The sequence below is a fragment of the Nicotiana tabacum genome, chromosome 4 (genome assembly GCF_000715075.1).
Source record: "Nicotiana tabacum cultivar K326 chromosome 4, ASM71507v2, whole genome shotgun sequence".
NCBI classification, from domain to species: domain Eukaryota; kingdom Viridiplantae; phylum Streptophyta; class Magnoliopsida; order Solanales; family Solanaceae; genus Nicotiana; species Nicotiana tabacum.
In genome coordinates this window covers 91749115-91773261 of record NC_134083.1, presented here as the reverse complement: position 1 = coordinate 91773261, position 24147 = coordinate 91749115, and the positions used below count along the sequence as shown (strand labels likewise).

At 38.6% G+C, this 24147-nt stretch overlaps 1 non-coding gene across 1 annotated transcript; it reads right to left on the bottom strand.

Annotated features, from left to right (window-relative positions):
* Window positions 1-20125: 20125 nt before the first annotated feature.
* Window positions 20126-20232, bottom strand: LOC142180539 (small nucleolar RNA R71). The gene has a single exon (XR_012709157.1). It is a non-coding gene; the product is annotated as a small nucleolar RNA R71 (small nucleolar RNA).
* Window positions 20233-24147: the final 3915 nt, after the last annotated feature.

Below are 24147 nucleotides of genomic sequence, written 5' to 3'. Positions count from 1 at the left end.
ATGAGAGCTGTACTTCGACCCTACACCAGGTTCTTAAATTCCCAACATCGAGGGGAATCAAAACAGTGTACGGAGAACAACCGTCCGCAAGAGAAATGTTTGCCATCGAGGAAGAGAATCCAATATCCTCGCCTTCGTCAATAAAGGGATCAGACTCAAAAGTGGAATGAGATGCCAAATAGCAATCACAGACATCAGCTTTAACCCAACTAGAAAATCAGAAGATCGATGAAGATGATGATCAAAGGATCCCTCGATCCTTCGTGATTCCCGTTGATTCCGACGCAACCCAATCAACGATTGAATAATTGGAGCAAGTCATACCAATCGAGTATTTTCCCGAATGAAAGGTATACCTGGGAACAGGATTGAAATCGGGTACATCATCGGGGGTATGGACCCTTTTTACGGACAGGGCTTCGTACTCGAAGGTGTTCGGGGTTAGGCATCATTTTAAAGCCACCCACGGGTAACACAATTAGACAATCTATCAAAACTACTAGGTTGACTAACAACGAGGCCGAGTATGAGGCCATGATTGCAGGTCTCGACTAGCTAAAAGCTTGGGAGCAGAAGTCATTGAAGCCAAGTGTGACTCTTTACTGGTGGTAAATCAAGTAAACAAAACCTTCGAAGTTAGGGAAGATAGAATTCAAAGGTATTTGGTCAAACTGCATGTAACTTTGCACCGTTCAAAGAATGGACCTTACAACATGTACCTCGAGAACAAAATAGTGATGCCGATGCACTTGCAAATTTGGGATCATCGGTCGGGGAAGATGGGATCAGCTCGGGGACTGTCGTTCAACTCTCGAGATCTGTGATCGAGGAAGGTCACGCCGAGATAAACTCTACAAGCTTAACTTGGGATTGGAGGAATAAGTATATTGAATACTTGAAGAACGGAAAGCTCCCATCGGACCCTAAAACTTTGAGGGCCCTATGAACCAAAGCTGCTCGGTTCATATTGACTGCAGATGGAACATTATACCGAAGGACATTTGATGGACCATTGGCAGTATGCTTAGGACCAGGGGACACCGATTACGTCTTACGTGAGATTCACGAGGGTACTTGTGGAAATCATTCCGGTACCGATTCATTAGTCCGAAAAATAATCAGAGCAGGATATTATTGGATTGATATAGACAGAGATGCAAAGGAGTTTGTTCGAAAATGTGATAAATGTCAAAGGTTTGCACCGATGATCCATCAGCCCGGAGAGCAACTTCACTCAGTCCTATTCCCATAGCCATTCGTGAAATGGGGAATGGATATCGTTGGCCCTCTGCCATCGGCCCCAGGTAAAGCTAAGTTCATTTTATTCATGACTGACTATTTCTCTAAATGGGTTGAAGAACATGTATTCGAGAAAGTGAGAGAAAAAGAGGTTATAGACTTCATCTGGGATCATATCGTATGCCGATTTGGGATACCCGCCGAAATAGTGTGTGATAATGGGAAATAATTTATCGGTAGCAAAGTGACGAAATTCCTCAAAGACCATATGATAAAAAGGATATTATCAACACCGTATCACCACAGTGGGAACGGACAGGCCGAATTGACGAACAAAACTATCATTCAAAATCTAAAGAAAATGTTGAACGACGCTAAGGGGAAATAGAGAGAAATCCTACCCGAACTTCTTTGGGCGTATCGAACAACATCAAAGTCTAGTACGGGGGCAACCTCATTCTCCTTAGTATATGGTTCCAAAGCCTTGATTCCAGTCGAAGTCGGAGAACCCACTGCCAGGTTTCGATATATAATAGAAGAGTCAAATCACGAGGCCATGAATACTAGCCTCAAATTATTGGATGAAAAGCGAGAAGCCACTCTCGTCCGATAGGCCGCCCAAAAGCAGCGGATCGAAAGATACTATAATCGAAGAACTAAGCTTCGCCATTTTAAAATCGGGGACTTAGTGCTAAGGAAAGTCACCCTCAGCACCCGAAATCCAAATGAAGGAAAACTGGGTCCGAACTAGGAAGGACTATACCAAGTACTTGAAAACATCGGTAAAGGATCCTACAAACTCGGTATTATAAACGGCGAACAACTACCAAGCAATTGGAACGTGTCACACCTCAAACGATATTATTGTTACTCTCTCTCTCTCTCTCTCTCTCTCTCTCTCTCTCTCTCTCTCTCTCTCTCTCTCTCTCTATATATATATATATATATATATATATATATATATATATATATATATATATATATATATATATATCAGCCAAAAACATCGAGACCTCAGGTTTTAAATTACGGGTTGCACTCTTTTCCTCTTAGATCGATTTTTATCCCAACCGGATTTTTTCGGCAAGGTATTTGACGAGACAACAACTATGTGCTACCTGAGGACATTTTAATAGTATCCAAGACTTCTTTATAATCAACCTCGAATACTGTGGGGCTTTACCATCAAATAAATAGAGTTCGATACGAGAAAGTTATATCGTACCAAAGTCATATCAAAAAGGGTCTCGATAGGGAAAAAGTGTAAGGGCCAAATGGTCAAAATGAACCATGCCCGCATAGTTTTGCTCATGCCCTGGCACAAAATACGAACATATATATATAATGACCTTTTTACTGATAATTCATATTTTGAAATATTACATCCTGCTTTATGATTCAAATAGGCTTAAGGGCCGATCACTATCGAAGGGGTTTTGAAAAAACTTTGACCATAAAGCCTACGGGCTGCAATACTTCGAGTTCGAGTTCGAGCAATCACTCACTCGACTATTAAGCCTACGAGCTATCTTACTTCGAGTTCGAGCAAGCACTCACTCGACCATAAAGCTTACGGGCTGCAATACTTCGAGTTCGAGTTCAAGCAATCACTCACTCGACAATTAAGCCTAAAGGCTATCTTACTTCGAGTTCGAGCAATCACTCACTCGACTATTAAGCCTACGGGCTATCTTATTTCGAGTTCGAGCAAGCACTCACTCGACCATAAAGCCTATGGGCTGCAATACTTCAAGTTCGAGTTCAAGCAATAACTTACTCGACAATTAAGCCTAAGGTCTATCTTACTTCTAGTTCGAGCAATCACTCACTCGACTATTAAGCCTATGGGCTATCTTACTTCGAGTTCGAGCAAGCACTCACTCGACTATAAAGCCTACGGGCTGCAATACTTCGAGTTCGAGTTTGAGTTCAAGTAATCATTCACTCGACAATTAAGCCTAAGGGCTATCTTACTTCGAGTTCGAGCAATCACTCACTCAACTATTAATCCTACGGGCTATCTTACTTTGAGTTCGAGCAAGCAATCACTTGACCATAAAGCCTACGAGCTGAAATACTTCAAGTTCGAGTTCAAGCAATCACTTACTTGACAATTAAGCCTAAGGACTATCTTACTTCGAGTTCGAGCAATCACTCACTCGACTATTAAGCCTACGGGCTATCTTACTTCAAGTTCAGGCAATCACTCACTCGACTATTAAGCCTACGGGCTACTTTACTAAAACGTTTGAGCAAACACTCACTCAACTAAATCCTCAAACTTATGAACACTTTCATAAGACACAAGTAAAACAAAATCTCCACTAAGCAGAAAAGAAAACAGATACAAGTTGGGAAAAGAAAATACCTTTATATATATGTTTACAAAATGTCCGATCAGGACCTTACATGAAAAGATCAAAATAAGAAAAACCCTAATTATCTACGGGAATAGTCTTTTTCTTCATCGGGCTCCTCCCCACTCTGCTCTTGATCCCATCACCGTCATCATCATCGCCATCATCATCATCGTCATCATCATCATCGGAGGCCAAGGCCCCAACATCGGCTTCAAGCTCTTTTGCCTTTATTATCTCTTCAGTAAGATCGAAGCCTCGAGCATGGATCTCCTTGAGGGTTTCCCTCCGATATTGGCATTTGGCAAATTCGGCAATCCAATGTGCTCGAGTTCGAGCGGTCTCGACTACTTCTCTCGCATGCGACTGAGCGGCCTAAGTGTTGGACCAATAAACAACCACAAATACGTCTGCATCGGCCTTTGTCTTTTCAGCCCTGGCAAGTTCAGAAGCCAACCGAGCCTCGAGCTCCTCTGTTTTCCTTGCTTGAACCTAGCTTTTCTCCTTCAGACTCTGAAGTTGATTTTAGGCCGATGATAATTGGGCTTGAGCAGCCTCTTTCTCTGCAGCAAAGCGGTCCATATTTCCTTTCCATTTCAAGGACTCCGCCTTTATCACACCGACCTCTTCACGGAGCTTCCCGATCATCTCAAGCTTCTGCTGCAGCTGTGAGACCGAAATATTAGCCATCATTCCAGTATCAAGTCCATAGACTTTTAATAGTGTCATTACCTACTCGGACAGATCAGTCTGATCTTAGTGAGCTTTGGCCAACTCATCTCAGAGGTCCTTGATTTCTTTTTCCCTTTGCCCTAAGAGAAGTTTAAGGGATTTCCTCTTCTCCATGGCCCGTTGGAGATTGTCCTCGTATCGATGCAACTCAGCTCGGGATCGAGAATATAATTCTCAATGAACTACCATGGCCTACGAAGAAAGAAGAAACAAAGTAAGAAAAGAAAAACAAACATAAGAGATAATACCAACCAAATAATTTAAAGCTTACTTGATTTAAAGCCTGCTGCACTCCGTGAAAAATATCTGATACATCACTAGTGCCGGCAGCATCCTCGACACCGGTAAACATGTCACAAAAAGGATCCTCTCCCTCATGAGGCCTGTCTAGTTCGAGGGCCCCCAAAGCTTTGGCTTCCCGAATCGCACCTTAGGAAAAAGAAGGGAAGGTGGGCGAGTCTTCGATTGCTACTGCCCCAAGTGAGTCACTTGGGGCATTCTCTTCGGTTCGAAGAGATTCGGGGAGGGCCCCTTCAGACATATTCCCCATCCGTTGGCTTCTATGGGAAGCATCCTCGATCTCCAACGACTTGGGGACTCTACCCGAATCTTTTTCCGATATATCCTCAGTTCGAGGCAGATCTGTATAAACCACCATCGATCCAGCTGCCAGTGGAACGTCGGTGGTCTTCTTTGATTGGGCCACCAGTACGGACCCATCGTCTTCCTCTTCCTCATCTTCATCCCTTAGATGCTGAACCGATTCTAGGGTCAAAGGAATGGTATTCTTCCTCGACTTACGAGTTGACCTTGCCTTCGATTTTGGATTTTCGGAAGTGGAGGCCCTTTTTCTCTTATTTCCCTCTGCTGGTTTAGAAAACGGGCCCGAGGCTTATTCCTCGCCGGGCAGAGGCCTTAAAATCGCATCTCTGCCCAGGCCTGCATGCAAGAAAATCGGTTGAACATGTGGAAAATATTTCGTTCAAACTCTCAAAACATGAGAAATAGGCTTACCATGATTCTTGGCCTCTCATCGGCCCTTTGCCAAATAACGCCATGTACGTTCGACGTATGTGAAGGTCGAAGCCAGGGCCCGTACCCAGCTCTTATGATTGGGAACGACACCGGGCATCCAAGGAACTGCTGCATCACAAAAGAGATATCAGCAAGAAAGAAACAAAGAGACAAGGCGATAGGGAATAAATAGCAGAATTACACTTACACTTCATATTCCATTCTTCGGGGAATGGCATCTTTTCGTCTTGGATCAGGTCCGGAGTTTTCACTCGAACGAACCTTCCTATCCAACCTCGATCCTTGTCCTCATCTATGCTCGAGAACATTACCATGGTAGCCCGGCGTTGAAGTTTTATTAATCCACTTCGAAAGAATCGGGGACTATACAATCTAATAAGATGATCGAGGGTGAAAAGCATTCCCTCGATCTTGTTTGCAAAGAAACGGATTAGGATAACGATCCGCCAAAAGGAATGATGAATATGACCTAGAGTTATTCGGTATTGATGACAAAAATTGATGATAACATGGCCGAAATGTCCTAACGTAAAAGGGTAAGTATACACACTAAGGAACCCTTCCACGTGGGTGGTAATATCTTCATCGGGAGCCGGAATTACCACTTCCTTGTTATCCCAGTTGCAATCTGTCTTTAAGTGTGCAAGTTGCTTTTTGCTTATCGAGCACAAATACCTCGATACCGGATCACACCGACCGGGAACCAACGAGCCCTTATCGACCTTAAAATCGGAGGTGAGAAGACATGTTCCGGGAACAAACTCCTCAGGTCGTGGCTCCACCGATGTTTTATCGGCGGCGGGCTGTGAAGAAGAAGCCTCTTCTTTTTGAGGGACGGTTTTTCATGTTTTCACCATTTTTTGAATTTAGAAGAAAGGAATAAAGAAGATGCGGTGTTTCAAAGAAAGATTTTGCAGTAAAAATCACAGAAGGAAAATTTCGCACTTAATTCAGAAGGTATGTGAGAATGCTTAGGAAATTTTGAGATTAGAAGATATAAAAGTGATTAATGGTGAAAGAAGAGAATATTTATAGGTTGAGTAGTGGTGGTCCAATATCGGTAATGACCGACCACCGTCTGACATGTATAAAAATGCCTCGGTAAACTGAACTGATGGGACAACTATCGTATATATCACGATCGGATTCGATGCACACGTCAGTATATATCTAATCATACCTTTGGAAATCAAATCATTTCTCGTTACATTCTTCCCGAGAAACGCGGAGACTATCTGTATACGATCAAAATTGATTAGTCCGTCGTACGGACTGGTCGATATAATAATACTTTGATCGAAGGGCGGCTTCGTAATACCAGGTCGAGGTCCGAACTCAGGTCATCAAGCTTCGAGTTCTAGGACCGATTAATGACAAGCTCGGTATCATTATCGAGCTCGTATCCAAATCAAACTACGGGGCGAGGCAAAATTATCGAGCCTAAGATGCATAGACCAACCGACACCGACCCCAAATCAGTACCAGACTCCGAGTCAGAATCGAGCTCGAGTCAAGATCGAAAACTCGAGTCAATATCGAGCTTAAAGACAAGAGCCGTTGCAACTGCTCCAGGAGAGATAATCTTGACAGGAATTAGGGAAGAGCTAGTTCCTCATGGGTTCTCCACTATGTATTTTTTATTATATCTAAAGTAGGATCCCCCTACTATAAATGGGGTTGATTGTTGTTTCTATGAGGACATTCACACATTGTAACTAAAGATTATCCCTTATATTGAAAAGATCAATCCTTTGAGCTCTCTTACTTCAGTTATTTCCTCTTTTCAACAGCTTTTATCTTTCGTTCTTATAGTCAAGATAGGATATTTCTATTTCTCTTTACGATTTGTATCAAGCTATACCGTATACCCTTAGAACTACGTACAAATTTAATTCTATCCGATTTTTCGGGTAAACAAACATACCCAGTATATTCCCACATGTGGGGTCTGAGGAGGATAGTGTGGACGCAGACCTTACCCCTACCTAGTGAAGGTAGAGAAAGTAAAGAATATATAGAAAAAATTATGAAATGTGTATTGAGCTCATTACTGAGAAAGAGATATTTATATCTTACTTATATAGCTAATCAACCTAACCAACTAAATTCCCTAGACCACTAGCTATGCCAAATAAGACTAATTTGAAGTAGTTAAATTAGGTACAGTTCAGCTAACTAACTATATGGTGGAGCACTAATGCTTCACATATTACTCAGATAACTAACCATGGTGGAGCACCAATGCTTCACCTACAACCCATCTCAATAATGACAACGGAGCATCGATATGTGCTTCATCAATGGTTAGACTAAACTAACTATTATTGTTAAGTAACTGCAGTACAAGCTGTGATTTCCTCTACACCCCTCTCAATCTAGGGGAAATAAAGATGTTCTTTATCCCGAGCTTGGATACTAGGTAGTTATGCTGAAGTATGGTGAGGCCTTTAGTAAGAACATCGGCCAACAACTCTGAAGAAGGTAAGTGATGAAAAAGAGCTGACCCATATTGTACTTTCTCCTAGATAAAATGTCAATCAATGTTAATATGCTTGGTGCGCTGGAAGATAAGGTTTGCAGCAATATGAATAGCAGACTTGCTATTACAGTATAGAGAAACATGCAACTGAATGCAAATACCTACCTACTTAAACGGCCCAACAAGCCACACAATATAAGCCTATATGGAGTCCAAACTCCTATATTCTGCTTCATCAGAGCTTCCAAAAACTATAGGCTACTTCTTAGACATCCAAGAAATCAATGAACTCTCAAACACAACCAAATTTCTAGTAACAAATGTTCTGGTGTTAGGGAAAGATGCCCAATAAACATCATAAAAGGTAGTAAGATGAAAGTCAGCTTCTGAAGACGTAAGAATACCTAAACTAGGTGACTTCTTAACATATCTGACTAGTCTAAGAGTAGCCTTCGTATGAGATTGCTTGGGTAAATGCATGAATTTATTGAGACGTTACACAACAAAAGCAACGTCTTCCCAAAATTTATTCTGATTTCCTTATACGCGATCGCATAAGTTGGTCTGCGGTCACGTAGAGTAATTTGGGCAGAGGTGGATTTGTTCTATGCGATCGCGTGAATGGGGTTGCGATCGTGTAGGCTTAATTTGAGCAGTTGGAAATTTGTTCTATGCGATCGCATGGGCACGTACGCGATCGCATAGGTTAGCCTAGCATGTGCATCGCGATCGCGTGTCGTTGTTTGCGATCATGTAGGGGAAACTGGGGAGGAGCCGGGCCACACTCTTAATGCTTCGCGATCGCGTAGGCTTGCGAGACTGTGCTTCACGGTCGCGTGGAATTTTTCGCGATCGCGTAAGGTTATCTTCTGGGCAGTAAAAATTTGTGCTACGCAATCATGTGAGAAAGTTCGCGATTACGTAGAAGAAATCACTGGGCATAGAGTTTATGTTTTTCATTTTTAACGATTTGGAGCTCGTATTTGGAAGATATTTGGGAGAGTTACAGAGAAAACAACGAGGTAAGTGTTCTTACCTCAATATTGGTTAAATTACCCAAATTCATCACTGTGTTTGAGGGCCGAATTGTTATCAGAATTTAGTGATTTTGATATGGATAGGCTCGTGGTTGAGTGGGCGTTCATATTTCGTAACTTTCACCGGATTCCGAGACGTGGGCCCTACGGACGATTTTTAAATTAATTTCGGACTTTTATTGAAAATGTAGTATTTTCTTATAGAATTGATTTCTTTAATTTTTAGTGATTGTATCAAATTATTTTGGCTAGATTCGAGCCACACAGAGTTGGATAATCGTGGAAAAGGCCTTCTAGTGGATTAAATTAGAGCAAATTGAGGTAAGTCTCTTGTCTAATCCTGTGATGGGGAAATTTTCTCATAGGTGATTAAATTAATAATTGTTGATTAATTGTGGGGGTTACGTACGCACGAGGTGACGAGAGTCCGTACGTAGCTACTATTAATGCTAAAGTCCGGGTAGTTTATGACTCAAAGCATGAATTACTTGTGTAAATTGTATTCTTTATTTAATTAATATTATTTGATATATATTTATATATTATGAATTGTTAGATAAAAATATTAAAGGATGAAAATATCATATGCTTAAATTTTCTGTTTAAATAAATGAATTGTTAAGAGAAATTATTTTTCCTCCCGTAATTTATCTTAATAAATATACTCTCTTTCCGGAGGTACATAAGAACATGTCCTCCTCTCTTGTGGAGTGAGCTGAACGCCTTGGCAGGATAGATGCATCTATGGATCGTGCCGCACGTCCCTCGGCAGTGTACATGACACTCTGGATCGGGCCATACGACCTCGGCAGAAAACATGCTTAATAATAATAATTACACAATACTTTGATAGTTTATTGCAGCTTGTAAAGCTAATTGATAAATTGGAAATCTTTGGAATTTAAAGAATTATTATCCCTGCTTGTTAAGAAATTATTGTTATTCCTGTAAATGAGGCTAATTGATAAGTTGGAAATTTATTGGAATTGAAGGAATCTAATATATATTGAGAATTGCTGCAAATTTAAGGAATTTAATTATTTCTGCTGGTTAAATAAATTATTGTTATATTCTGTGAATCATATTGATTTAGATATTCTAGTTCTATTTTAATTATTATTATTGACCCATAGTGAGTGTCAAAGTTGGCCATCTCGTCTCTACCACTTCGAGATTAGGCTTGATACTTACTGGGTACACGTTGTTTACGTAATCATACTACACTTGCTGCACTTTTTGTGCAGGACCTGATGCAAGTACTAGTGGGGACCTATCGTCTTACACCCACGTTATCCATAGGCATAGTGGTGAGCTGCCTTTCTGAGCCATTCTGCAGTTTCCGGTGTCTCTTCTTATATTTACATTCTGTCTATTTTGTTTCAGACAGTATTTGGAGTTTTGTAAAATCTAATAGATGCTCATACACTTGTGACATCAGGTCTTGGCACATATATTAGTAGGATGGTTGGATTTAAATTCTGTTCTTGATTATTTTAATTTATTAAATTCTTGCAAGTAAGAAGAGTTTAATTACTCGATTAATTTTTAAAGAATTGAATATGGGTTTAAATTACTAGTTGGCTTGCCTAGCTGTAGTGTTGGGTGCCATCACGATCTATAGGTTAAATTGGGTCATGGCATTTTACACTTTCATTTCTTCCCTCTCATGTATCATCATCATAAATATCAACAAATAGAATATTTCGGAAATCACAACTTTAAGTTCATTAGAAATGAAGGCTTTAAACACAGTGAATTTCTTTCCAAGAAATGAAGTAAAATGATTGGCAGTCGAAGCATAAGTTAAAATCATACACAAGTAACACATCATTTATTATTGAAATACTTTTTCCGAAAAAGGACAATACACAATTTTCACTCACGAATATGTAAGAACGCAAAACACATTGAAATACTCACAAAGCATAACATTAGCTAAAATTGCCACATATGGGCATCACTTGAGTTCATAAGCCTTTAGGCAATTCTATTATCGAAGTCAATTTTGGAATAGTTGAATCAAAGCTCATTTCATAATCTTTCTCACATCATTTCATTTCATTGGTACCATTGGCCGCAAGTATAACTTTCACTCTTGGCACGTTGGCCATACTTTATATTCCCAATTCACTTATTTCACTTCCAACCATCTTTATAGATTATCAACAATAAGACATTTCCAATCAAGACTTTTGGTACACATATGAGCAATTAAGAGTCTTAAGCATATTGAGTTTTCTCACATAATTTGGCATCATAACCTTCATTTGAAATACAACTCAAAGACATAGCATTTTAACACATATCATTCTTGAACACATTCCCAAAAGATAACATAATGTGATAGGAATATTCGGAACACGTTTTGAATACTTAATTCTCGACACTTTACTTATTCGGGACAATCGAATTTATTGGGAATAACTCGGAACGTAGAATAAGGAATTTGAGACAACCGTACTTGAAACTTATGAAAACATCATTGAATTCAATTCTAAGAGAGTAGTTTAGCCAACATATCTCAATTGAGCTTCCTTAAACTCTAAAATATTCCGGAATTCTTAGCAACTTCAATATATTTTAGAAATATAACAAATTGAACCACAATTAGGAAGATGATCATGGTTCTAGCTCATTTGAGCATTTTATCAAACACTAGGTGTGCACTAAGGTTTCAAGGTCCTTTTAATGGAGGATTCCATCATCCCACAACCCATTCTTTACCATGCTTAGTTCAACAATCTTCCTACACCCCTTGATATCACATGCACGTAAAATAAACAACTCTCATACCCAAACATTATCTTGCTAATCACCCATTTCTAGACAAAATTTGAAATTGAGGGTTAGGGTATAGAATCTTTCCTCTAGGATGAAGACCTAGTGAGTTTCCCTTCTTAATCTTCCAAAATTTGAGCAAGAATTGAAGAACAATTATTGAGGAACACCTTCTCACTCTAAGGCACTCTCTCTCACTCTAAAATATCAGATTTTAACTTAAAAATGGCCCAAAGCATGTATTTAACGAAGTAGGATCGGGTTTTAAAAATCCAAAAATTAAGCTCCAGAACAAGGTCTGCGATCGCATATGCGATCACATAATCGATATACGGACCGCATATCGGCCGCATAATTGGTGTCCAAAACTTGGCAAAAATCTTCCTGGGTCTGCGGTCACTATGCGGCCCGGAGACCTGTTCTGCAGTCGTGTAATGAACCGCAGAATGGCATCCAAGACTGCCCCTCTTCTGCCTCACTCTGCGGCCATTATGCAGTCTGCAAAGTGATTCTGTCGTCGCATAATGGACCGTAAAAATGTATTTTGCTGTCAAAATCTTTTCTTTATCCCTCAGTGCATTGTTCAATCCAAAAAGTCCGAGCTGCAGCGAGCAAGCTCGCCGCAAATATTTTATACAATCCTCAAACAGGTAGACTGCTCTAGCACCACAAAACCTTGAATTTATTTACGAAATTTTACGTGGCTTTACACTTCAATACTTCGAAATTTTCGGGGGTGTTACAATTGCATGGCATAATTCATCAGAGATGTTGTCTTTATATCCCACAACAAAATGGGATAGTAGAGATGAAACATATGCATATTTTAGAGACTGATATGGAATTAAATTTCAGGGGCATCTACCTTCTAGATTTTGGGTCGTTGTGTTCAAGCTGCTTTATACATCATAAATAAAGTTCCTTCATCTGTTCTTGACAATAAGTCTCTTTTTGAGCTGTTATGTCAGAAGACACCCTCTTTTGTCATGACCCAACTCCCATCGAAAATTGCGACGGTGCCTAACACTACTTGTTAGCCAAGCCAATAGTCACACAATTACAACGAATTTAAATAAACACAATTTAATAAACTCAATAGCGGAGATATAGTAAAATAACTTGAGAAAATGACAACAATACTGTTATAACCATCCCAAAGATTTGATGTCAACGAGCACATGAGTACTACTGAGTATCAAAATACAAGACCAAATACTCAATACAACTGTCTAAATAGTAGAACAATAACAATAGAAATAATGAAAGAGAACTTTAAGGTCTACGGGTATAGTAGCAACCTTGTAGTCTCCTGAAAGTTGGCAGCAATAGAACTCTAGAGATCACCTCGTCCGGAAGTACCTGGATCTGCACATGAAGTGCAAAGTATAGTATGAGTACCTTCGACTCCATGCACTCAATAAGTAATAAACCTAACCTTAGGCTAAAAGCAGTGATAAGCTCAGATGAAACAGTCCAATAATAATAACCAGTAACAACTCTATTTAAGAGAAAACAGTATAAGTAACTCAATGACATCATGTTCAGCTCGTTCACATTTCCAGAATTTAGACATGCTTTCCAAGTTTAACAGTTTAAGCCCAACACGGAATAAATATTTTATTTACCAACTAGCATAAGGAAAGTATATCCATATGTTTGCATGTCAAATCAACAATATCACAGTGAAGCCATTAAGAATAACCACACAACAAAACTTAGCATTGTACGATGCCTGGCATAAATGTCTATAATCAAGCACATATATAAAACATTGTGCCTGCGCCCACTTCTGGTATGTCAGACTCCGGAGGGACGGATCATGCCTGAGCGCTAATCATAATCACATAGTTCAATAGTGAGGTCTGGTGCACGCGTCGCCTCAAATCAATAACACATAGCCAATATTAGCCTGGCATACGCGTCACCTCAAAATTAATACTAAATCGGCTCTATGGCCCAAGCTCAGTCATCAACTGGTCAAGTCTCAGTCAACCACATCTCATAGTATTCAATTCAACTATGTTACACATATGAGGCATCAATAATATGCGAGGAATCAAATAAAAAAGTACTGAGACAGAGATATCATACACAAATATAGCATAATGACTGAGAGTATGTGTACAATTAAAGCAAATAGCTCAGAAACAAGAAGTATAGCCCTATCAAGTCACAAACAGGTACCACATAGCCTAGATATGATTTCAAACATGAATAAGAACTCAAATGATCAAACTAGTTTAGAAAATACGGATATAACAAGGCATGGTAGCAAAATAATCCCTTAATAGCCTAAAAGCCACCTCTAATCTTGAATACTGTGGTGCAAGCACACACTCCCATCACCTAGCGTGTACATTACCCCATTACCTCTCATATAACAAAGTTTCCAGTATTAAGTATCCTCAAGTCCAAGTTTAGATATATTACTTATCTCAAAATGCACCAATCTATACTCAAAAAAGTCCTTTCCACACGAATCGGCCTCTGAGTGACTCGAATCTGGCCAAAGCAACTTAATATCAACAATAATAGCCTTAGGAAATAATTACACATAATAAAGCTAAAATCTTTAATCAAAATCGAAAAGTCACCCTAAAAAGTCAACCCCAGGCTTACACATCAGAATCTGACAACTCATAAATTCTAAATCCCCATTCAATTACGAGTCCAATCATACTAATTTTATCCAATTTCAATAACAAATCGACCCTCAAATCATCAAATCTCACTCTCCAATAACATAGTCTAAAATCCTAAAATTTTACCTTAAATTCACATAAACTAAGTGTAATAATCATTGAGTAATCAACATCTATCAACAACAGTTATTAAACTTCACTTACCTCTCCAAATGTAGCAAAGGTCCTCTCAAACATTGCTTCCAACCGAGATCCAGAATTCCAACTATGAGAAAAATGACCAAACCTTCATTTGAACCTTCTGCCCAGCGAATCACGCATATGTGGCTCGCTCACTTGCACTTGCGACGCCGTTTTTGCGGTCAAATTCTCACATCTGTGAGAACCACTTAAGTCCCGACCATGCGCACTTGTGGCCCTCTTCGCGCACCTGCCGGAATGCTTCTGCGATACAATGTCCACATCTGTGGTTCTTGATCCTCCAGCCGCTTTCCACTTCTACGAGTCCTTTCTCGCAGAAGCGCCTCTGCTTCTGCGGAAACATGCATGCATCTGTGATCTCTCTTGCTTCCATCAAAGTTCGAATTTGTGGACATTCGCACACATCTGCGCATCTGCATCAGCATCAGCGAATCCAGCATAGCTCAGCCTTCATATGCACCTGTGATCAAGCTGGCACTTTTGCGGCCTCATACCTGCGGCCATTCCATAGCAGGTGTGAATGCATCAGGAATCAAAAACTTCAGTAATCCCTCTAAGTCCAAACATGATCCGCTAGCCATCTAAATCACACCCGAGGCCTCCGGAACCCCATCCTAATATATCAACAAGTCCTAAAATACAATACAAACTTACTCGAAACCTCAAATCCCATCAAACAACACAAAAACCATGGATCACACCCAACTCAAGCCTAATGAAACAAATGAGCTTCTAACTTCCAAAACTCGTGCCGAACCATATCAAATCAAGTGTGAATGACTTTAACTTTTGCATGCAAGTCCCAAGTGATACAAAGATCCTACTCCAACTCACGGAGCCAAAATGCGAACCCTATATCAACAAATTCAACTCCCGGTCAAACCTCTCAACCTTCCAAACCTTCAACTTTTCAACTTTCACCAAAATGCACCAAATCAATCTATGGACCTGCAAATCAACATATGTACATACACCTAAGTCTAAAATTACTAAACGAAGCTATTGGAATCATCAAAACACCATTATGAATTCATCTACACCAAAGTCAAATTCCGGACAACTCTTTCAACTTAAACTTTAAAACTTGGAACTAAGTGTCCCAATTCACTCTGAAACCTCCCCGAAACTAATCCAACCATCCCAACAAGTCATATAACCACGTATGAACATATAAGAGGAAATAAATAAGGTAATAGGGTTACAATGCACAAAATGACCGATCGGGTCATTACATCGTTAGAACGCATGAAGGTGGTAGCTTTCTTGTGTTATGCTTCTCTATTATCTAGGCAAGACAAGTTTGTCCTAGAGCCATTAATTCAGTTCTCCTTGGTTATGGGATAGAATAATAATGAATGAACAAAAGCTCATAACAGAGACAAACGAATGTAACTAAGTAAATACATCAAAGAGCTCTGAAACATCCTTAAGGAAATACATTTCATATCTTACCATTCTTTTGTCAAAATATTGTTTGGGTTCTTGCGAAGTTATGATATATCATATAGTTCGTTAACATGAACCATTACCTAATTTGTAGATTCTTTCAATTCTGGGATATGAAGCCACGTAGAGCACATGGCATGTGAAAGCATTCTTCTATATGTATATACACAGACCCGAGTAGGCCCAGTATGAGGCGCGACCTTCCATATATCATACATATATATCTTATTGGGCCCCGTGTGAGGCATGACCTTCATATATCATATAGATAAATAGACCTTATTGGCACCGTGTGAGGTATGACTTTTATATATCATATAGATAAATGTCCATAATGGTAACTTAACAAGGTTGTTGTTTCTTAGCTTCTGGAACATGTTCATAACTTAGTAAAGTAGTTATCCATTTTTTTTTGATAATCGTGGTGTCCGGGCCAGCTTGCGCGTATCTCGACTAATTCCACGGGATACCTGCCACCTCCCACCAGCAACAGATACCAGGTAACTCTATCCACCAAGGCTTGGATAGATGGGAAGAAATCAACTAGTATTTATCTCCGCTGAGATTTGAACCTGAGACCTCATGGTTCTCACCCAATTCATTGACCACTAGGCCACACCTTTGGGTGCAGTAAAGTAGTTATCCATGTGAGTGATTCCTTAATACAAGTATGTTACATTTCATTCATACAAAGAAATCTAAACACTTTGAAGCCACTAGAAATTCAACAAAAGCGTCCGAAGGTACGACACTATAGAATCAATTTCACATTAACAGAAATAAGGAATATCGAGTATATGAATGAAAGTTTCACATATAGAGTCATGCCAAATAAAAGAAAAGGGATAGCCATTACATTCTTACTGCCTTTATGACCCTTAATTCAAGACCTTCTGAATCTAAACAGCCACATGATTTTTTAAAATCGTAAACTTGTATATTGGTCTACGAAAACTTGATACATATAAAGAGACTAGACTGTCTGAACATAATGTACAAGTAACCTCAATAACGATAAGAGTAGAGAAACCTTTTTTACGGACAGACAATCTATAACACTTCATAATATTGCTCAAACGATCTTATTCTCTGGGAAATTTTGGAACACCTATTTCGATATTGTTCATCTTAAGTAAAGTACTACATCCTAATAATTATAATTTGGAGTCCAACGATCACATAAGGCTAGTAACATCATTCATCTTAAGTACGACACTATAGCCCGATAAGGATCTTTCTAGAACTGATAATATAATTTAACTTATGTAGAGATCTATTACTCATCAACGATAACCTGAAAACTGTCAATATGATTCATCTTAGGCAAGGAACGATAACCCAATAACGGTAATCCATAATCTATCAACATGATTCCTCTTTAACTTAATTAATGATTAGTTGAAGGCTATCAACGTGATTCAACTTAGTTAGAACTTACTACTCATCTATGATTGTCTAAAAACTATTAATACAATTTATCTTACGTAACGATCTACACCCCGATAACGATAATCCAGAACTATCCATATGATTTAACTTATATAACACTCTATCCTCCATTAGCGGTACTTGGAAGTCATCATTATAATTCATCATAAATAGGCTATCCTAATCATATAACGGTAAGCCATAATATATCGATATGATTCATCTGAACTAGGAACTATAATCCATCATCAAACAACTAAAGCTACTGATATACTTCATCTTGCATAATGTCCTATAATCACGTATAGGTAATCTAGAAACTATCGACGTAATTTACCTTATGTAGGAACTATAATCCATCAATGATACTTTAGGATCTATTCATATAATTCATACTCAATAGGACCTATGACCAATCGACAAACATTTTAAACTATTCACATGATTCATCTTATATAACGCTCTAAAGCCCCTCTACAATACCTTAGAAACCATCGACCTCATTCATCTTAAGTATGATCTATAGCCCTGATGGTAGGCTATAATCTCGTGTTTTAGTCGCTTATTGCACTCTAACGCACTTTACTTTTTTCGAGCTTTAATTGGTAGTGTTTTGCATTTATTGTGTGTTTTATTCCTTGTAGGTGTGATTCCGGGTTATGTAGATATTGTGGAACTAATTCAAGCTGTTTGGAGCTTTAAAATCTGAGTAGAAGCCCAAAGGATTAAGCCGGAATCGTGTTCGGGGGTCGAGGCTCACTTTTGGACGTCAAAAATCAAGGAAGAAGCAACAACTGAAGAAATGCACTAGTGCGACGACTGGGTGACGCACTGTGCGTCGCAACGGTGTAATTTTGTATCGGAAATTGAAAATGTTCAGAGGCTGGGTTTCTGTGGTCAGACAAGAAAAAGAACTAATGCTACGCACAGTGCGACGCATGAAAAGCAATAAGTTTGTAAGTTTTCCTATTTCGGCTAGGAAAGGGTGATTTCATTTGGGCCCGACCCTACTTGGTATAAATACATGGAAAAATATTACTTTTTGGACTTTTGACATATGTTAGATATAAGGAAGCCAAGGAGGAGTTGGAGGAGCAAAAGCACAAGGATTTCATCATTTCTTTCTCACTCAAGACCCGAGTTTGGATCGAATCTATCCTTTCCTATACTTTAGTTATATTTGTGATGAATTTCTCCATATCAATGGAGTAGTTCTTTTTAGGGTTTGATATATATGTTTTATTGATATTTGTTTGTAGATTATAACTCTAGTTTTATATATTGAAGCAATCTTGGATGATTTAACTATTGCATCTATATTCACTTGTTCATCTAATCGAGAAAGGCATAACTTGTGATATCTTTGCATTATATTGTTGGTTGAGTTCATTAATTCATCTTAGTAATCAAAAGAGGCTAGTTGAATCATTGATTAAACCTAGTTAGGAGAATAATCGAGAGAGGTTCTCCTAAAGACTAATCCAATACGCATTCTTGCATATCTTCACGTGCTTAAATTGGTTCATTTTGTGAGGTTAAGACTTAATCGAGAGAGGAGTTTTTGCTGAACGTTTGAACTAATAATTGAGTGAATTCGAGAGATTCACTTGAACATTAGAAGTGAATTATCTAGAGTTAGATTTCAAATAATTATCTTGCACCTATCCTATCAACCCCTATTTTCTCCCACTGATAACTTCCTTGCTTACCTTTATTGCGATTGTCATTAGTCAATATCTTTAGATTCTTAGTTAATTTTAGTTAGAAATCATTTAAACCTCAATTGTTGATTCTCCTAGATAGCAACCAATCTAGAAACTACGAGAATACTGTTTAAATCCAATCCATGTGGATATGATATTATATTATACTATATTTGATTAGCGAGTATAATTTAAGCGTGTGTTTAGAGCTCGTTAAATTTTTGGTGTTTGCCGGGGATTGGCAATCAATAGTGTTAGAAATAGTTGGTAGTGCTAATTCAAGAATTTTTATTTTTTTTCTTTTTACATTTGGTGTTCTTTGATTGTGCGTAGGTTATAGGTTTAAAGTGGTGCATGATTAGAATTTCTATGAAGTATGTTCTACCATACGAGCCAGAAATTGAAAAACAACTGCGACAGGTGAGGAACAAAATAAATCACACGGAGACGTTAGAAAAGGTTGGGCAATCCTCAACCAAAAATGATATGGTTGAAAACGGTGATGATAATGTAAATTTGGCTGTGAGAGAAGTAGACCAACGAGAACAAGCTGCACGGGATGTTGAAGAAGCAGCAATTAGAGATGCACAAATTATTTACTAATAAGAGAGGGGTCGTAGAATTGCTCAAAATCAACCCTTGGGTGCAGACCAGTTCGGAAATATAGCTCCCACGCCTGGGAGACCACTTGGCGATTATGCTAGACCGGTCTACAACCAAGGATTATCAAGTGTGATACCACCTCCAATTTCAGCAAACAATTTCGAGTTAAAGCAAGGGTTGCTTCAAACCCTTCAGAATTGTTGTGTTTTTAGAGGAAAACCAAACGAAGATCCAAACACATATCTAATGGACTTCGAGGAGATTATGAACATCTTTTAATACAATGATATATCACAAGATGTAGTGTATCTAAGGGCATTCCCTTTTTTCTCTCAAAGATGATGCAAAGCACTGGCTTCAAAGCTTACCCATAAGATCAATTAGAACATGGGAGGAGATGACCAGAAAATTCCTTGATAAATATTTCTCCTCAGCTAAGACGGGCAAGTTTAGAATAGAAATCGATAACTTCTGCCAGAAAGAGAATGAAACTATTTTTGAAGCATGGGAGAGGCTTAAGGAGAATGTTAGAAAGTGTCAACATAGCAAAATTGAACTCTAGATGCAACTCCAGGACTTTTGAGATGGATTGGCATCGGCCTCATGTAAAATATTGAGCAATGCAGCTGGAAGTCCGTTGATGAAGAAGACTCCATAGGAGATAGTCACAATTCTTGACGGGTTATCTGAAGATGCTAATCAGTGGCCCTTTACGAGTACGGAAAGAAAAAGATCAACTGGTGTTCACCAAGTTAATGCTAAGACATTTTGCAGGTACAACTTGATGCTATGGCCAAAGAAATATGAAAGTTGGCCTTAGCGTCGATACAGAGTGAGCCTCACGTAGCTTGTGATATATGTGGAAGAGAACACCCTACTCATGAATGTCAAGCCTCAACTGAGGAAATAAATGTTGTGGGAAATTACAATTTTAATGCAATGGGTCAGAGGCACCCCAGTTTTTCATGGAGTTCACCTGGGGGTACCGTGAATGCATGACAACAAAATAACTCTAGACCCCAGGGATAAAGAGCTCCAACATTCCAAAATAAGCAGAGGTAGCAATTTCAGCCTTAACAGCCCATTCGGTATGGCATAGAAGATCTCATGAAGGATATCATTCTGAAAACTGATGAGAGGCTTGAAACTCATAGCACAGCTATTCGGGAACATGGAGCAGCTATCAAATAAATAGGTATTGGTTTTTGATACATAGAAAGACAGGTTGGGCAGCTAGCCATACTATTATCTGAGAGGATTCCAAGAACTCTCCTCGTTGATACTGAGAGAAATTTTAAAGAAATAGTGAATGTTGTGACCTTTAGAAGTGTGCAAGTGTTGAAGGATCCAACCCCAATCCAAAAAGATATGATAATTGTAAAAGAAAGTAGGGAGCAGCTGAAAAGTGATGATAACAAGAAGAAGAAAGGCCCAATGAAAACTGAGAAGAAGAAGAAGGAAGACAAAACAAGAAGGGAGGAACCTGATGAGAGCAAACATATGCTTGCTATACCTTTCCCTCAAAATCTATATAGAGAAAAGCTGGACAAGCAGTTTAGAAATTTCTGGATGTGCTAAAACAAGTTCATGTAAACTTACCATTCATAGAAGTGCTCTCACAAATGCCTGCTTATGACAAATTCTTGAAACATATCCTTACAAATTAGAGAAAAATAGAGAATACCCCATTGGTCAAGTTTACAGAGCATTGCAGTGCTATATTTCAAAATAAACTCTCACAAAAGTGTGGAGATCCAAGGAGTTTTACTATACCTTGCTCATTAAGGACTATAAATTATGATAAGTATTTATGTGATTCTGGTTCCTCAATAAATTTAATGCCTCTCTATATTTATAGGAAACTGGAAAAGGAGATTGGAGAGATAAGGTTGGTGCCAATATCTTTGCAGCTGGCAGAATAACGACCTTAATACCCGAGGGAATAGTGGAAGATGTGTTAGTTCGGGCGGATAAGTTCGTATTTCCTGTAAATTTTATAGTGGCAAATATGGAGGAGAACCAGGAGGTCCCCCTCATCCAAGGAAGACCATTCTTAGCGAAGGGTAGAACCATACTATATATACACGAGAGGAAACTCATGCTTAGAGTAGGTGATGAGACAATGAGTTTTGATATGAATGTAGAAAAGAGGTAACAAAAGGAAAACCCAGCTGCAAGTGTTGAATAGAAAGTGAAGGGCTCAAAGGAAAAAGCTGCAGTGAGCAAGAAAGATAAGTGTGGGGTGTAGCACAAAAAGGCATAGAAGAAGTTGTCGGCATGGATGTGTGCATTAGTCCGAAGGCGAGGAATAGATACCGACTTCGACTCAGACCCCGACTAGATGTTTAGGGAAGTTTTCTTTACCCTATGTTTTTTAATTGTATGTCATGGGGACATGCCATAACTTAAACTGTGGGGGTAGGGGATATGTTGTATGTTATATGTATATGTGTTAGTTTTAGTAGTTAGAGATTTAAAGAAAATTGAAAAAGTCATAAAAGTTGAAAGAAATTCAATTTTTCCGGATGATGGATATCATTCGACGGGTTTCTTGAGGGATTAAAGTCGAAAGAAATAGACAAAAAGATTTTCTTTTGATAGGTAGTGTATTAATTCTCTCTTGGTTTTTCTTTGTGCCGCGGTTCTTTTCCAAGGGATTTCTTTAAATCGGGTGTAGTTAGTTTTTATTTTTTTTAGGAGTAAAAAATCTTGTGCTATGATTTGAATTGAAAGCAATGTCTAATGACTTTATTATGCCCTGAGAATAGTGAGTGCTTTAGTTGTGACGCTTAGGCTCGATTGTTTACTCTTCTATAAGTAACTTAAACTGTATGATCTCAACTTTGCTTAACTGCTTTGACTAGAGTGTCTTGATAATCCAATCTTGAGTGAGTTATGTGCCATGTGTGTATGAGGTTTTGTGTTATTCGGTGCATTGCATTTGATGTCTAGAACTTGCCATGTATGTTTGCAAAGCGAAATAGTAGTTGTATTCAGTCTTGGAAGTGATATAGACATTTCCTTGTTGAGCCAGTTATATGCCTTTACCCACCTAATAATTATGTATCTTAGTTAACCCCTTTGAGTCTGTAATCATGTTTCCTTAGCAACCACATTACAAGCCTTACCAATTTGTTTGAATTGGCCATCTATTTGAACCTTGTACCTCTCTTGAGCACTTGAATTTGTTATAAAATTTATAAAAGTTGAAGTGTGGGGTGGTTGATTTTTCTTTTGAGTGGAATTATTGAAATAAGGAGAAAGGTGCATTGTTTTGAAGAAGTAAGAGCCACTTGAATTGAAAAAGGAAGAAAAAATAAGTGTATGATTGTGAAAAGTGTTCTTTGATAGTGGTGACTCTTCATGTAATTGTGCTTAAAGAAGTAGGGAGTTAATATATATTTATGTGAAGGTGGAGTTATGGTTTGACATAAGTATGGGATTTTGAATGGCTAATTGTATGTATTAAAGTGCTTAGGGAGGTGTAGTCACTCTTATATCTAAATGTATCCTACCCATAACGCAGCCTACATTACAACCAAATAAAGTCCTACTTGATACTTGGGCAAGCCTATGGTACGTCTTTGTGGCATATGAATGTTGTTTCTCAGAGTGAGTGAATTCTTTCAATCTTGAGTTCCTGATTGTTCTTAGATTTTATTGTGTGTGGAACTACTCTCTATTGTTGTGTGAGGGAACTTGACATGAAAGGTAATGCTTGATCTCGTGAGATGTTAGGCTATAATCTCGTGTTGTAGTCGTTATTGCACTCTAATTTACTGCACTTTACTTGTTTTGAGCTTTAATTGGTAGTGTTTTACACTTATTGTATATTTTATACCTTGTAGGAGTGATTCCGAGTTATGTAGATGATGTGGAACTAATTCTAACTATTTGGAGCCTTAACGTCTAAGTAGAAGACCAAAGGATTAAGTCGGGATCGTATTCGAGGGTCGAGGATCACTTCTGGACGTCAAAAATCAAGGAAAAATTAATAGCTGAAGAAATGCACTAGTGCGACAACTGGGTGACGCACTGTGCAATGCAGCAGTGTAATTTTGTGTCAGGAATTGAAAACATTCAGAGGCTGAGTTTCTGTGGTCTGAAAAGAAAAAGAACTAATGCTACGCACAGTGAGACGCATGAAAAGCAATAAGTTTGCAAGTTTTCCTATTTCGGCTAGGATAGGGTGATTTTCTTTGGGCTCGACCCTACTCGGTATATATACATGGAAAAATATTATTTTTGGACTTTTGACATACTTTAGACCTAAGGAATGAGCAAAAACATAAGGATTTCATCATTCCTTTCTCACTTGAGACCCGAGTTTTGATCGAATCTATGTTTTCCTATACATTAATTATATTTGTGATGAATTGCTCCATATCTATGGAGCAATTGTCTTTAGGGTTTGATGAATTTGGTGTATTGATATTTGTTTGCGGATTATAACTCTATTTTTATGTA